This window comes from Petaurus breviceps, unplaced genomic scaffold (assembly GCF_028583685.1).
Source record: "Petaurus breviceps papuanus isolate PSGF00001 unplaced genomic scaffold, PetGlider_PUasm1.0 90760, whole genome shotgun sequence".
In the NCBI taxonomy this organism is placed as follows: domain Eukaryota; kingdom Metazoa; phylum Chordata; class Mammalia; order Diprotodontia; family Petauridae; genus Petaurus; species Petaurus breviceps.
The window spans coordinates 6,421,657-6,436,479 of record NW_027187338.1 but is presented as its reverse complement, the minus strand read 5'-3'; the positions used below and the strand labels follow the sequence as shown (position 1 = coordinate 6,436,479).

The 14,823-nt window shown below is 42.8% G+C and overlaps 1 long non-coding RNA gene across 1 annotated transcript in view; it reads left to right on the top strand.

The window, feature by feature from the left end:
* Positions 1-12,172: 12,172 nt before the first annotated feature.
* LOC138146241 (uncharacterized) overlaps positions 12,173-14,823 on the top strand; it is a 66,801-nt gene continuing 64,150 nt past the window's right edge. Inside the window, exon 1 of the long non-coding RNA XR_011164431.1 lies at positions 12,173-12,323. This is a non-coding gene — a long non-coding RNA (uncharacterized lncRNA). The remainder of the gene's footprint in view (positions 12,324-14,823) is intronic.

Below are 14,823 nucleotides of genomic sequence, written 5' to 3'. Positions count from 1 at the left end.
CAAAGCAGATCCAAGAACCTGTGTGAGCAGCCACCCTAGGGACACCGGGGTGCTTGCCGCTGCAGGGTGTGGCAATAGTTTGGGACAATAGGGGCTGAGAATATTTAATTCTTTCATGTGGGTATGGCTGAGAGGAATGGCTATAAAGGAGGAGGGTTTGCTATGTAGAGATGCATAAGGCTTGGGCTCTACCTTCAGGGAGCTCACTGTCTTAACAACAGCAACAACAACACTATATAGCATTTATATTGCACTTTAAGGTTTGCAAAGTGCTTTCCATTTGTTATCTCATTCAATTCTGTGAGGTAGGTGCTATTATTATCCCCATTTTGTAGATGTGGAAACTGAGGAAGTCAAATGAGCCAGCTATATGCCAGGTACTGTGATTACTAATATTATCTCAGTATATTCTCACAACAGTCCTGGGAGTTAGGTATAATTATTCTCCCCATTTTATAGTTGAGAAAAATGAGGCAAGCAGAGACTCAGTGACTTGCCCAGGGTCACTAAGCTAGTCAGTATCTGAAACTGGATTCGAACTGGGGTCCTCTTGACTCCAAGTCCAGAATTCTATCCATTGTACCCCCTCACTGTCTAAATGGGAAGTAGTAATAATAAATTCACTCAACAGACAGATGCCAGCCAAGTTCTATTTCAAGGCCCAAGGAGGGAATTTCCCTGGACAATGGTGGGAGTGCTCTCAATGACCTCTGTGCCTCCAGTCTCTCCTGCAGATACTTGCCATTCAATTTAGTTTAACAAACATTTTTCAAATGCCATTTTAACCTACTTATCATGTATTATCATGTAATAGAAAGAACCTTTGACTTGGAGTCAATGATCTGATTTAATTCAAAGAGCATTTTTGAAATGCTTCCCAAGAGTGAGGAACTGTACCAGGCAGTATAGTAGGGCTGCCGATCCTTTTTTTGTGTGTTGTGGGCTTCCCTTCAGCAGGTTGGTGAAGCCCATAGACCCCTGCTTGGAATGATGTCCTTAGATGCATATGCATAAACTAAAATATAGGGGATTAAAGGAAATCGATTATATGGAAATAAAGATGTAACTTTTTTCCCCATTCAAGTTCATAGACCCCTGGTAATCTATCCATGGATCCCAGGTTAAAAACTCCTGTACTGGTGGTGGTGGGGCCAAACAATCTTTTCTTTCAAAGAGCTTGCATTCTATTGGAGATCTAGATTTGAATTCTGGCTTTGAAACCCCCTAGCTGTGTTGCCTACTGATAAAATCAGCTAACCTCCCTGACACTCAGTGTTCTCATCAGCAAAATGGGTATATAAGAAGGCTTGCCCTACCTGCCTCAAGAGGTCAGATTGTAAAAAATTAACACCGCACTAAGACTTTTGATAAAGGTTATATAATCTGAAAAATGGGGAGACGAGGTCCAGAGCCCAATTCATTTCAATGGACATTTGAGGGCTTACCATGATCAAAACACCGAAAACAGGGACTAGACCTGGGATTTAATAATAATGCTAAAAAAAAGCTAACATTTATATCACATTTACTATATGCCAGGCACTGTGCTATACATGTTCTTTACAGTTATTGTCTCATTTGATCTGCACAAATGGGAGATAAGGGCTATTATTATCCCTATTTTACGTATGAGAAAACAGAGACAAACAGAAGTTAAGTGACTTATCCAGGGCCACATAGCTAGTGTCTGAGGTCAGATTTGAATCCAGGCTGAGCTAGCTACCTCTAAGGAACTCTTAGCTGAGGAAACAATAATAGAGGTGAGCAGTTTCTCTACAATTAATAGTCTTAGAAAAGTGCTTGCTGTACTGAGAAGTTATCTCCCCTGTCCAGGGTCATACAGCCCATTGGATCAAGGTGGGACTTGGGCCCAGGTCTTCCTGGCTTTGAGGACCATTCTCCAACCATTATACCATGCTTCCTCTCATCCCCAGGCATGGGATACAGAAATGACAGACCCTACCTTCATGTTGCTTAGAGTCTACTGAGACATATATAGAGCTGTATGGGAGACAAAAGGAAGGAGAGATCACTTATAGTAGGGACCACATGTGGTGGCCCTTGGAAGAAGTAGAGCCTGAGCTGAGTCCTGAAGGAAGGCAAGAGTGTCTACAGGAAGAGTTGATGGGGATGGAATGGCACATCCCTGTCATAGTGGTCGATGACTGTGAGTGATTGAGCATGAGTTCAGACAAAAGCCTGGGGAACCATGCAGTTGGGCAAGAAGACCAGAACTAAGTCCTGATGCGTTGTTCAGGGGCTGGAATTCTTTAGGGCAAGCTCCCCAGGGCCAGTCTCCAGGTGGGATTAGAATTTTGGAATGCAGTTAATGCTACATCTTACATCCTGAAGCCTAGCCCCAGCTCTTCCCCAGGGGTGCACTTAGAGTGGGATCCTGTTCAGGCTTGGGTTCCTCATCTGTACAATGGGAATGATCAGTCCTGCCCTGACACCATGATAGGGCTGCTGAGAGACTCACATGAGATCAAGGATGGGAAAGATCTTTGCCACTGTATACTTTAAGAAAACACGAGCTATTATCATCCTGACACCTTCATGGCTTAAGCAGGTATCAACCTGTCTGGAATTTATAGTCTTAGAAAATTTCCTGAGACTCAGTGAGGTTAATTGATTTTTCCAGTTTTTATAAACCTAGTGTCAGAAGCAGGATTTTAATCCAGATCCAGCACTCTCAGTTATGCCCTGTGATGTTTTCTCTCTGAGTTATTATGACTTATCTATTATTGGAGAGGAAGCTGCTGTTAAGCTGGAGTAAGAAAGTACTGGGTTCAAAACCTACCTCTGACAAATGCTGACCTTGTGATACCCAGAAAGCCACTTAAGTTCTCAGGGCCCCAAGCAGCTCCAAGACTAGAAACTGCAGAACAAGTGCCTGTCTGAATTGGTAGAGGGATTCCCCTTGCTAGGAGTTCCCTATGCCAGTAAAGTCATAAGTCCCCCAAACCCTATTATCATGTACTAATCACATCCATCTCTGTTGAGTTTAAGCCCTGATTAAGTGAATTTTATCCAACAAATATTCATCATTATCATCAATAAGCATTTATTAAGAGCCTACTGTGTGTCAGGCACTGTGCAAAGCGCTGGAGATAGGTTGTTGTTGTTTGATCATTTCATTGGTGTCTTCATGACCTGATTTGGAGCTTTCTTGGCAAAGACACTGCAGTAGTTTGCCATTTCCTTCTCCAGCTCATTTTACAGATGGGGAAACTGAGGCAAACAGGGTTAAGTTACTGGCCCTGGGATACCCAGTGAGTGTCTGAGACTAGTTTTGAACTCAGGGACATGAGCCTTCTTGACTCCAGGCCTGGTACTCTACCCACTATGCCACCTGCTCTCTGGAGATATAAAGAAAGGCAAAGGGCAGCCCCTGCCCTCGAGGAGCTTACAGTTGAATGGGGGAGACAACATGTCGACAGCTATGTACATTCACAATATGTGCTACGTAAATTGGAGGTAACCTGAGAGTGATATTTACATAGTGCTTCATTTTACAAAGTGCTTTATATGTGTGGTCTCCTTTGGTCCTCCCAATGCCCTTGTGAACCAAGTGCTACAAGGCATCGTTACCCCCATTTTACAGATGGGAAAGCTCAGGTTTGAAAGGCCAAGTAACTTTCATGGGATCATGAATACAGGGCTAGAAGGGGAATCAGTGGCCCTCATTTTACAGATGAGGAACCGGAAGCCCAGGTAAGTAACATGATTAGCCCAAGATCAGACACTTCCCCTGTCACAGGACAAGTAAATGTCAGAGGCAGAATTTGAACACACATTTCTCCTGATTCCAGTATATCCCTTTCTGTTTTTTCTGCCTTTTAAGTACTATTATGTGCAACACTGAGTTTCTTTTGGTGTGGAGGGGGGAAATATGAAAACAAATAAGACTTATTCTCTCTCCATAATTATAAGGTAGATAAATTGAGCTAATAATCAGTAGTAGATATTTCTAGAACAAATGGAGAGCAAGTGAGAGTTCTCCAGAGGAAAAAAATCACCCATATCTGTGGGAATGAGGGCATGATTCATGGAGGAGAATGACATTAAGTGGGCTGTGAAGGGTGGTTGGAGTTTTCAATAGGCAGATTAGTTAAGGGATGGGCCTTGGAGAGAGTGGGGAGACCATTTCAGATAGAGGGGGCAAACTAGACAAGCAGAGGCACTCACAAGTTGATCGTGTGTTGATTAGGGATTTACTGAGCCACCTGTAGCTTATGCATTTAACATTCATTATTACTATATAGGAAGAAAGGACAAATATGGAGAATTCAGAGAAACAAAGCCAGATTAGGAACTGTTATAGAATGGAGAATATACAGAAGTAGAAGAAAAATATATACAATGACTACAATTATGCAAATGAAAACCTCAGGAAAAGGTTGGGATGAGCCCGGGAATGGCTACTTGTCTGGTCTGGTTAGAGTGTAGAGAGAGCAGCAAGAAATTTGACAAGAACTATTGGAAAAACTGGAAATAAAATTGGCAGAAATCAGGGAGGGATCAGCATCTAATACTATATACCACAATAATCTCCATGTGAAAATTAGGAGAGAATAGGAAGAAGTAGGTCTCAAACTATGGCTAGGAGGAGAATTCTTAACCAAAAAAGGATAAAGATGGTCACAAGGGCAAAATAGACCATTTGGATTATATCAAGTTAAAAAGCTTTTTCATGAACAAAATCAATGTAAATAGAATAAGAAGAAAAACCGTCCACTGGAGGGAAAAACCTTTGCCTCAAATATCATTGTTGCAAGTCTGAATAGGAAATTAATACAGATTTGTAAGTTCAAGAGCCATTGTCTAATATTTAAGGTCAAAAGAGATGAACAGTTTTGAAATGGAGAATGGCATGTGAATGCCAATGGCCATGTGAAATAATTCTCTAAATCCCTAATAATAAGATAGATGCAAGTTAAAGAAACTCTAAGGTTTTCCTTCACACCCAGAAAATTAACAAAGGTGACAGAAAAACTGGAATCAGTCAAAACTCGGGATACTGAGAAAAGACAGGAGTTCTGATTCAAATCTGGTAGAGCTATGAATTGGCTCAATAATTCTAGATAGCAGCTTGGAATTATTCTAGACAAATGACTAAACTTTGTAAACCCTGGGGATCTATAGATTGGTATCATCTCCAAGGAGGTTAAGTCAGAAGGGCCTCATATATGCCAAAATAATCGTGGCAGTTCTTTTGGGGTCAGTGGAAACAAAATGATGGCTCATTGATTGGGGAATTACTGAGACAACTTGTAGCATATGAATTTAATGTCCGTTATTATCAAACAAATATGGAGAATTCAGAGAAATATGGCAAGACTGTGAATTAATGTAGAATGAAGACTATACAGATGTAGAAGAAAAACACACACAATATAAGTGAAAATATCAAAAGGAAGCCATATTCTGGGCAAATGTGATAACTAATCTTAAGTAACCAATATTGGTCCACGAAGATAAATAATGAAACTGACTTCCCTTCTCTTGGTAGAGAGGTGGGGAACTACAGGAACAGAATGATGCATATATTGTCATACATCATCATTGATAAAGGTGTTTTTTCCTGCTTAAATGCTTTACTTTGTTATAAGGGACTGTTCAATTCTGGGCTAGAGGTAGAGGTGGAGATGGACTATAATTTACAAATTGCAGTTATGTCAAAACCAAAAGTAACAAGAAATCTCATTTAAAAGAAAAGGAAATCAAGATCTGTTTTCCTAATGATTTGAGCGCAAAGTGTTTTCCCTGAGTGATAATCTTCCTGGAACCTTCCTTTTGTCCAATAAGTTGGGGCCTGAGTTGAACATGGTTATAGTTGAGGAAATGGCTATAAGATTCTTCCTCAGTCAGTCCCTCATGACTCTGTTTGTCTCTCACAAGAGAACATTTTCTTATTTCAACCCAAGGTTTACAATTAAATACAAATGTCTTCAAGGACCTGAGTCAAGCTGTAGAAACGGAAACCTGCCTCAGGCACCAAGTGGTTTCATAATTTTTTTCCCTTTCAATCCTCCCATTTCTCCAGGGACCTGTCACTGACAGATGAGGCTGGGAAAGAACACTCACTGCTTTCTGAATGCTGAGATAGGTTGAAGCCCTTTTCCACCCCCAGGCCAATGGGGGTACCCCCTTCCCCTCCCCAACTCCAGGCAGGCTCTGACAGGAACAAGGGATAAGAGTTGGATGAGAGGTAACTGTGGCATGGTGGGAAAAGGGCTGGGCTTGGAATCAGGAAAACCTGGGTTCAGCTCCCACTTCTGACACAACTATCCTCGAGACCCTGGGCAAATCCAGGGAACTTCTGCAAGCCTTAGCTTCTACATCTGTAAAATGGGGATAACAGTATCTGTAGGACCTACCTCACATGGGTCATTATGCAAGCAGGCTAATGTATGTGCAATGTTTTTGGAACCTGAAAGGACTGTGTAAAATTCAATGATCAATCATGAGTGGGGCCATAGCCATTCAGAGGGTCTCTGTACCAACGAAGCCCTGGGTACAAAAACAATTATAATGGCTCATGTGTCTATACCACTTTAAGATTTACAAAACACTTTTTTCAAAATAATCCTGTTAATCAATCAGCAAACATTTATTAAGCTCCTACTATGTGCCAGACAGTGTGCCAATTGCTGAAGATATATGCCAAAAGGTGGAACAGTCAGGGCCCTGTGATTCTATGGCATAAGACTCAAAAATCACCAGACTTGAGTCAGGGTCCCAATTCCAATTCTTCTTAGCTACATAACTGTGGGAAAGTCATTTATCCTGTATTTGCTTTATCTGGAAGACGGAGACAATTGTATCTATCTATCTACTAGTCCCCATGGTACGTACTACCCACCTCACCTTAAGGATTTAATTTTCTATAAGGAACTGACTCTCCCACTTTTGTGGGAAATACTTTCCTTCTCATCCCACCTTCCAACTGGGACCCAAGTAGTACTCTAAAGAAAGGAAAAATGTGGGCCCCAGAATTATAGAACTTTAGAACTAAAAGGGATATGAGTGGCCATCTAGTCCAAACTGAGTCTGAAAGGGACCCCAGCTACAATATTCCAACTCATGATATTTCCATCTGTGTTTGAAGACCTCCAAGGCATTCCATCCCACTTTGGGGCAGCTATAATTGGTAAGAAGTATTTTTCAGATACCAACCTTAAATTTACCGTATGGGAACTTCCCTCCCCCCCACCTTTGCTTCTGGTTCTACTCTCTGGGGACAAATAGAAGAAGAATCTAATCCCTCTTTCATATGACAGACTTTTGGATACTTGAAGAGAGCCATCATATGCCCCCTGAATCTCCTCTTCTCCACATTACATATCCCTAAACAACCCTTTAAACGATCCTTGTGACACAGTCTCAAGTCTCATCATGGTTGTTCTCCTTCTGACAAAGGACAGAGACTAGATGGATTCTCACCTTATCCCTAGAAGCTTTTGACATTCTCAAGGAAGCCCAAGATTGTGCTAACTATAAATTGCTGATCGATGATGTCTAAAAGAGACTTCCCTTGTCAATTGTCATCATTCTCCAAAGGAAGGGAGTGATTTGCTCAATACTCCAGTTAGTAAGTGGCAGATTCAAACCCAAGTCTTTTGGTTCCAGAGCCAGAAAGCTCTTGCCACTATACCACAATGCTTGTTTGAGAACTGGCCAACCATTGGACTTGATCTGTCTTCTCAGGACCAGTCCCACTAAGTGTGTGAAGGCTGGCCACTAGAGACTGGTTTATTATCATAGGCTTATAACAATTCATGAAGACCATCTACTCATGCCTGGAGGAGTAGGAATCTGCTTTCTTCTGGGAAGAGCTTTACCAATGAGATCATGGATCTTGGAGTGTTGAAGAAGTATATGAGATGTCCTAAGAAAGTGGCATGAGAATTTTGAGATGGGACAATCCATGAGATCAATTCCAGCCTCAGGAGTTGAGAGTCCAGGGATCCTGGAAACAGGCAGCCCTGGAAGTGGGTCCTCAAAGTAAGGGAAAGATCTCAACAGTAGGTCATGGTTTAATGTACAAGTCTTTTTGTATTATTTTATTTTCCTTTGTGCAGTGAGACGCTTATGCTTGTTCATGATTGTTAAGCTTATAATGAAAAGGGACATTTTTTTTAAGCAAGAAAAAAGGGGAAAGGGATATCAACAAGTAGACAGAAGGTAGTGGTGGTGATGGTGGACATTCTAGGCATAAGGGACTGAATGGCGCAGAGATGGGGAAATGCAGAAGGACAAGATGAATAGTTCCATTTCTCTGAACTGGAGAGAGCCTGGCCGATTGTATTATATAGAGATAAGATACTACCCTATCTCTTCTATCTGGCAGTGTGTGTGTGTATGTGTGTGTGTGTGGCAGTGTTATGTTAGCAATAAAGCTTTTCAGAGAGTTTAAACCTTTCTTCTGACAGTCCATGCCTTGGGCTTGACACAGGCAGTGAAGAACGTGTGTGGCTGGGAGGGAGATATCCAGGAAGCTTCAGAAGCTGCAACCTTCCCTCCATGGGGGCCTTCCCTCCAGGACCTCCCAGCAAACAGACTTTTCTTTTCTTTTTGCCATAAAACAGCTTCAGTGTTTAATGTAAATTTGTAAAACAGCTCCTGGAGGAAGATGAGAAAGAGAATATGACTGTGTGTGTGTTCATGCATGTATCTTTTCAGAAAAATAGCCAGAGAGGAAGACTTTTCTGGTGATTCATCTATGAATCTGCTTTTCTAAGCTCAAGGATGTAATTCAGAGATAAAGCTATGAGGGACTGCTGACCCTCTTATTTGTTTTTCTCTCTGAAGAAATGATACAACCATAAACTTAGCTGTATGACCTTGGGCAAGTCAATTTCCCTATCTGAGCCTCAGTTTCCTTATTTTTAAAATGTAGGAGTAGGTCTAGATGGTCTTGAGGCTGTGTTCTATATTCTAAGACCCCTCCTAGCTCTGATTTGATCTACTTTAAGGGTCCTCTAAGCTCTGGGACACCATGCTCCAAGGTCCCTTCTAGCTCTGACCTCTATCCTTTCTCAGTTTCCTTCTCTGTAAAATGAGGGGGTTGAACCATATGGCCTCTGAGTTCCTTCTAGTTCTAATAAGGATGATCTTTTCCTCTTTCAGCTCTGGAATTTTATGTTCTCTGTCCAACTCTGACATTCAGTGTTCTAAGGTCCCACCAAGATAGGCAGGTACTGCGAAGTGATTAACAACCAGCTCTCCAAACTCCCCCCCCCCCAAAAGCATCCATGGAACACTTTAAAGTTTAATTTTATTGTTAGCATTTTCTCCAACACTTTCTTAAGTCTAGACAATCAGCAAAAGAATAAATCAAGTCTTGATTTGCAGTATTTGCTGATTTCCAAGGTGTAAATGCTCACACTGAAAGTTTAACAATCAGCCCCAGATGCAAGTTAGCTAGTGCTCTCTCCAGCCCACCCCTGATCCAAGCTCTAACATTCCTTGTTCTAAGGTCTCTCCCAGGTCTGACATTCTATGGTCCAATTTTCTTCCTCACTTCAACATTCCACGTTTTGTCTTCTGAGATCCCTTTCAACTTGGATATTCCATGATTTTGTGACTTTCTTAAAGTCATACCTTAGCCCCATGGACTTTCTTTTATCTTCCCCCCCCCCAAGCATTTATTAAAATGCATACTATGCACTAGGTATTGTGAAATGGATAGGGATGGAAAGGAAAACTAAGGAGAAGGAGTAACCTTGAGGTTGGTGAAAAGCTCACAACGAGGACCTGGACACTGTGATGGATAGAAATGAATTCAGAGTCAAATTTATGGGAGGACACTCTAAGTAGAATGTTGGTGCCAAGGAAGCTTCTGCCAGTAGGCAGGGTCTCCCAGGTGGCTCCCCCTCAGTAGGCTGAAGTAAGGGCTGATGGTAAAGGCAGCTAGAAGAGTACCATGCTGAAGACCTCAGCATTTCCTATTTCTGAACTTTCTACCTCTGGATAGATCATTGGTTTGGAGCAGGGTGGGAGGGAGGTGTTGGGGATGCCAAATGGAAGGATAGCTGGAAAGTGACCAAGCTGACCTCCAGATAGGGGCTCTTCCTTTGTAAAGAACAGTGTATTTGGAGGCAGATGGCCTGGGTTCTAATCTAAGCTTTATCGTTTAGTAACTGTGTGACTTTGAGTTTTGCATTACTGCTTTGGGTCTTATGTGTAAAATGAAGGTGGAGGTAGGTCCAGAGGTTTTCCTTCGCTCCCTTTCTAGCTGGCCTGCTACCTTGAGCTGTTGGGGGCCTGGTATTGTCTGCTTGTCTGCAGCTCCTACTAGCCTGTGCCTGGCCTCTAGAGAGACTCCTCTCACATTCTCCTAGTCCCTGGAGAAGGGGCAGAGACCTCTGTCCCATCAGCTCTGGTCACATGCCTGTTGGAGAAGCAATTCTGGGTCAGCCTCATTCAGAAATCTCCCCCTCCTTCACTGCCACCCCCTCTCCCTGGAGACTCACCCTTCCCTTCCCTGCCCACTCCCCTCACCACCGGATCCCATGTACGGTTTTCAATAATTCTGTGAAGAGACACGGGATAAAGCACATCCAAAAATATCATTTTTCCATAGCTGTCATAACAACATTTGGGCTAATTGATTCTCAATAGAATAATGACATCCAGTATGTAGTGAGAAATATTCATGAAGGGATCTGTGAAAACCTAGAGGTGCCTTATAGCGTTAGCAAAACAGGAAATTCATTGCAACCCACGTGTGCATGAGGGTGAGGTGGGTGGGTGTGCCCACGTGTCTGCGCTTCCATGCTGTGTGTGTGTGTGTGTGTGTGTGTGTGTGTGCGTGTGTGGTTCCTTATGCCTGTGTCTATGTCACTGGATCTTAGATCTGGGGCTAGAAGGGGACCCAGAGTCCATCCTCATTTGACCAATGAGGAAACAGAACCCTAGAGAAGGAGGTGATTTGTCCATACTAGTAAAATGATAGAACCAGGATTTGAACTCAGGACCTCTGACTCCAAGCCTAGTTTTCCTTCTATCAGACCATGCTGTTTGCATGTCTATTTGTTCATTAGGTTACTGTGGGTGAAGGGGGAGCATTTTGTAAATCTCAGGGAAATATGAGTTATTATTAATTATAGGTTAATTATTATTATTGTTCTCAATCTTCTTTATTATTCAATGATTATTTAGACAGAAATGATCCCAGAGCAAGCCACTATCCTCTGTGGCCCATTGCACAGTAAATCATAGAGTGATTGCTATTTGTAATTGAATGAAAATATTTGGATGGAAGCTTATCTTCTATAACATCTTTGGACTAATCCCAGTTCTTCTTCTTCTTACATTTTCCAAGGGTGTGCATATGTTTGTATGTTTCGATGCACAAATATAAATGTGCCATGTTTATACATATGTGCATGTCACCATGGGCTTCTGTGTTCCTGTATGCCTGTATGCATACGTCAATGTTTGCGTGCATGTATGTTGCCGTCTCTGCACACTGTGTGTGTGCACAGTTGTGAAACCAGGGAATGAAGCCTGATTTCATGGATAGCTCTGCTCCCAGCATGACAGAATCTGGACCTCCAAGCCTCTCGGCCATGGCAGATTGCAGTCCATGCACTCCTGAGAGGCTGTTTGAATCAGAGGAAGGTGATGAAAAGATTAGAGGGTATGATTTATGGAGAGAGATTAGCATCAGAGAAGTCAAGGGGGAAGCTATAATAGCTCTCTAAAAGTGGTTGAGATAACAAAAAGAGAGGAGAGAGGAGGAGAGGAGAAGGATGAGAGGGGGAAGGAGGGAAGAGAAAGAGAGAGTGAGGGGAGGCTGATGGGGCTTAAATTCCAGCAGTGAAATGGACCAGACTGAAACAGACAATGAGATTTCCCCAGCAATCTTCAAATCAAAGATGCACAAGGCTCTAGCCCCCAGACACAGCGGCTTCTGAAGGGTTGGATGGACCAGCTTGGCCAAATCATAAATCTTAGAGCAGGAAGGGATCCTTGCAAACACTGGGGTCAATATTTTCTTTGTGCAGAATAGGATAGTGAAGTTCCAAGAGAACTAGAGACTTATTGAGGAGAACCAGCGTATGTCTCAAAAGTGGTCTCTCCAATCTGCTTTTCCTGGGCTGAGTGAGAGATCCAGCACAAATAATGGTCAAAGATCACATGTGCCTCTGTAAGTATTTCCCCAACGGCTTTCACTGAGAACCAGACAACCAGGCTCTGCTGGTTCTCTGGGGTGGGAAGCTGAGGCATTGGGCCTAAGGGAGAGTGAGGAGATCACGCTGGAGGGAGAGAATGTTCCAATCACAAGCACAGAGATGGGCCTTCTCTCTGTGGTGGTGAGTGAACCTGGCAGGGGGTGAAGGCTGCAGGGATAAATGTCCAGATATGTGTGCATTTGTAAGGTGTGTGTGTGGTGTAGATATGGATTACCAAACCCCACCTTCTGTAGGAAGTCTTTCCTCCTCATCTCCCCCATTGGTACTGCCTTCCCTCTGAAATATACATGCATACATGAAAAAAATTATATGTATGCATATAAATAGATATGTATATATGCACATGTTTGCAAACAACTATTACACACCACATACTTACACTTGCTATGAACATGCGCACACACATATACACACAGAAGTACATATCTATGTCTGACATGTACATAGCTGATATCCTGTTTTTCCCATTATACTGTGAGTTGTTTTTGTTTTGTTTTCGTCTTTTTGGAGGGAGGAAGGCGGGGCAATTAGGTTTAAGTGACTTGCCCAAGGTCACACAGCTAGTAAGTGTTAAGTGTCTGAGGTTGGATTTGAACTCAGGTCTTCCTGACTCCAGGGCTGGTGCTCTATTCACTGTACCACCTAACTGCCCTCTGTTTTTGTTTTTCTTTGAATTTCTAGCATTTTGCACAGTGCCTGGTGCAGAGTTAAGGGCCTGTGGGGTGATTGTACATGTTTAGATCAGAGGTTCTCAACTTGGGGTTCTCATAATCCCAGTGGGTCTGTGTATGCATTTCAGGCGGGTGGTCTTCGAACCTGAATGGTGAAATTTTGTCTTTATTTCGATATTTGTAATTCTGTGTATTTATTTTTTTTTTATGAATCTGAAAAGATTATTGTGAAAAGTAGTCCATAGGCTTCACCAGCCTGCCAACTACCACACACAAGACAAAGACAGTAAGGTCTCCTGCTGACTTGTGTATGTTGGTGTATATACATGTGTCAGAGGGAACACTGGTGAAGGTGATGCCCAGAACAGTCAAATTGCTCACTGTCCCAGTTGGTCGTATGCAGGGGCCAAGTCCTTCACCCTCACTCTGAACTGGTCCCCAGCACTCATTTAAGGTGGGGTCAGGTCCCTCCTCTTTACTCCATTGGATCCTGTTTGAGTCTCCTGAAGCTTAAACTCTGACACCACTCCCTTGTTTTCAGCCCCCAGGCTGGCCCTGTGTTCCTCCTGGCCTCTCACATGGTGCCTCCTGTTCGGCAGGCCTGTCTGGCTATCAGACTTCAGCTTTCTCATTGGGAACCATCAGGAAAAAAGGGAGAGGAGCTCAGGTCTGCCCAGCACTGCTTGGGCCAGGGAGTTGGCAGTCCATGGTGTGGACTGTATAGCAAGGATGTGAACAGACCTAGGGAATCTCAGAATCTCAGGGGTGGGAAGGACCAAACCCTCAAGACTTCTCACCCAAGCCATACTCTGGGAGATCCCCTTGATGATGTGATCTTCCAGCCTTTGTTTAAAGACTCTCCAGTGAGGAGGAAAGTGAGGCAGCCCAGTCTCCTTGGGGATAGCTCTCCTGCTTAAGGAGGCTTTCCCTTCATCAAGCCCAGATTAGCTTCTTTGCAGTTTCCAAACTTTGCTCCTAATTCTGCCCTCAGGGGCCAAACAGAGTAAATCTAATCCCTAAACCCTACAAATATGTGAAGATTTATCCCCTCCCACTTCATCCCCAAACCCACTTCATCCCCAAACCCTCTTCCTCCACCTCTTCTCTGGGCTGAACATCCCTAGTTCCTACCCCATGAGGCCTTTCATCATCCTTGTGGCTCTCCTATGTATATGCTTCAGTTTATGAAGGTCCATCACAAATATGGCACCTAGAACTGAAGACAACGCCCAGGATGTGGCCTGGCCAGGTGCTTATAGTCTTGTTAATCTCTAGATTCCCATTTCATTTACAGGAATAGTTCATGCAATCAATTGATCAGGTAATCAACAAATATGTAAGCACTCACTGGTATTCTTCTAGGTATAGAAAATACAAACATAGAGAATGAAACAATTCCTGTGAGGGACTTTGTCAAATGCTTTGCTAAAATCTAGGTAAATTCTACTTACACCCTCTTCTCCCCTCCATCTACCAGTCTCATTAATGCAGTCAAAAGGAGGTTAGTCCAGCATCCTCTGTTCTTGATGAAGTTGTGTTCATTTCCTGTAATCACTGCTTCCCTTTCTAATGTTCTCTTGCCCTTCCTTTAATAATACACGTGGACTTTTTTCCAGGAATCAAAGTCAAACTCACTGCTTTATAGTTTTCAGCGTCTACCATCTTCCCTTTTTTTGAAAACTTGGACATTTTTCTTTCTCCAGTCCTGGCACTTTTTTAGTTCTCTCTGACCTTTCACTGATTACTGTCAATGGTTCCTAAGCTTGTCTACCAATTGTTTTAGTACCGTGGGATGTCGCTCACCTGACCTTAGTAATTTAAACCCCAGGGCAGTGGGGTGGTCTCTTATTCTCTCCATATCTTTCACCTCCATTCTAGTTGTCTTAATTCTGGTTTTTATCCAGGTCAAAGATCATTCTCCTCGGTGGAGATGGTAGAAGTAGAACAGA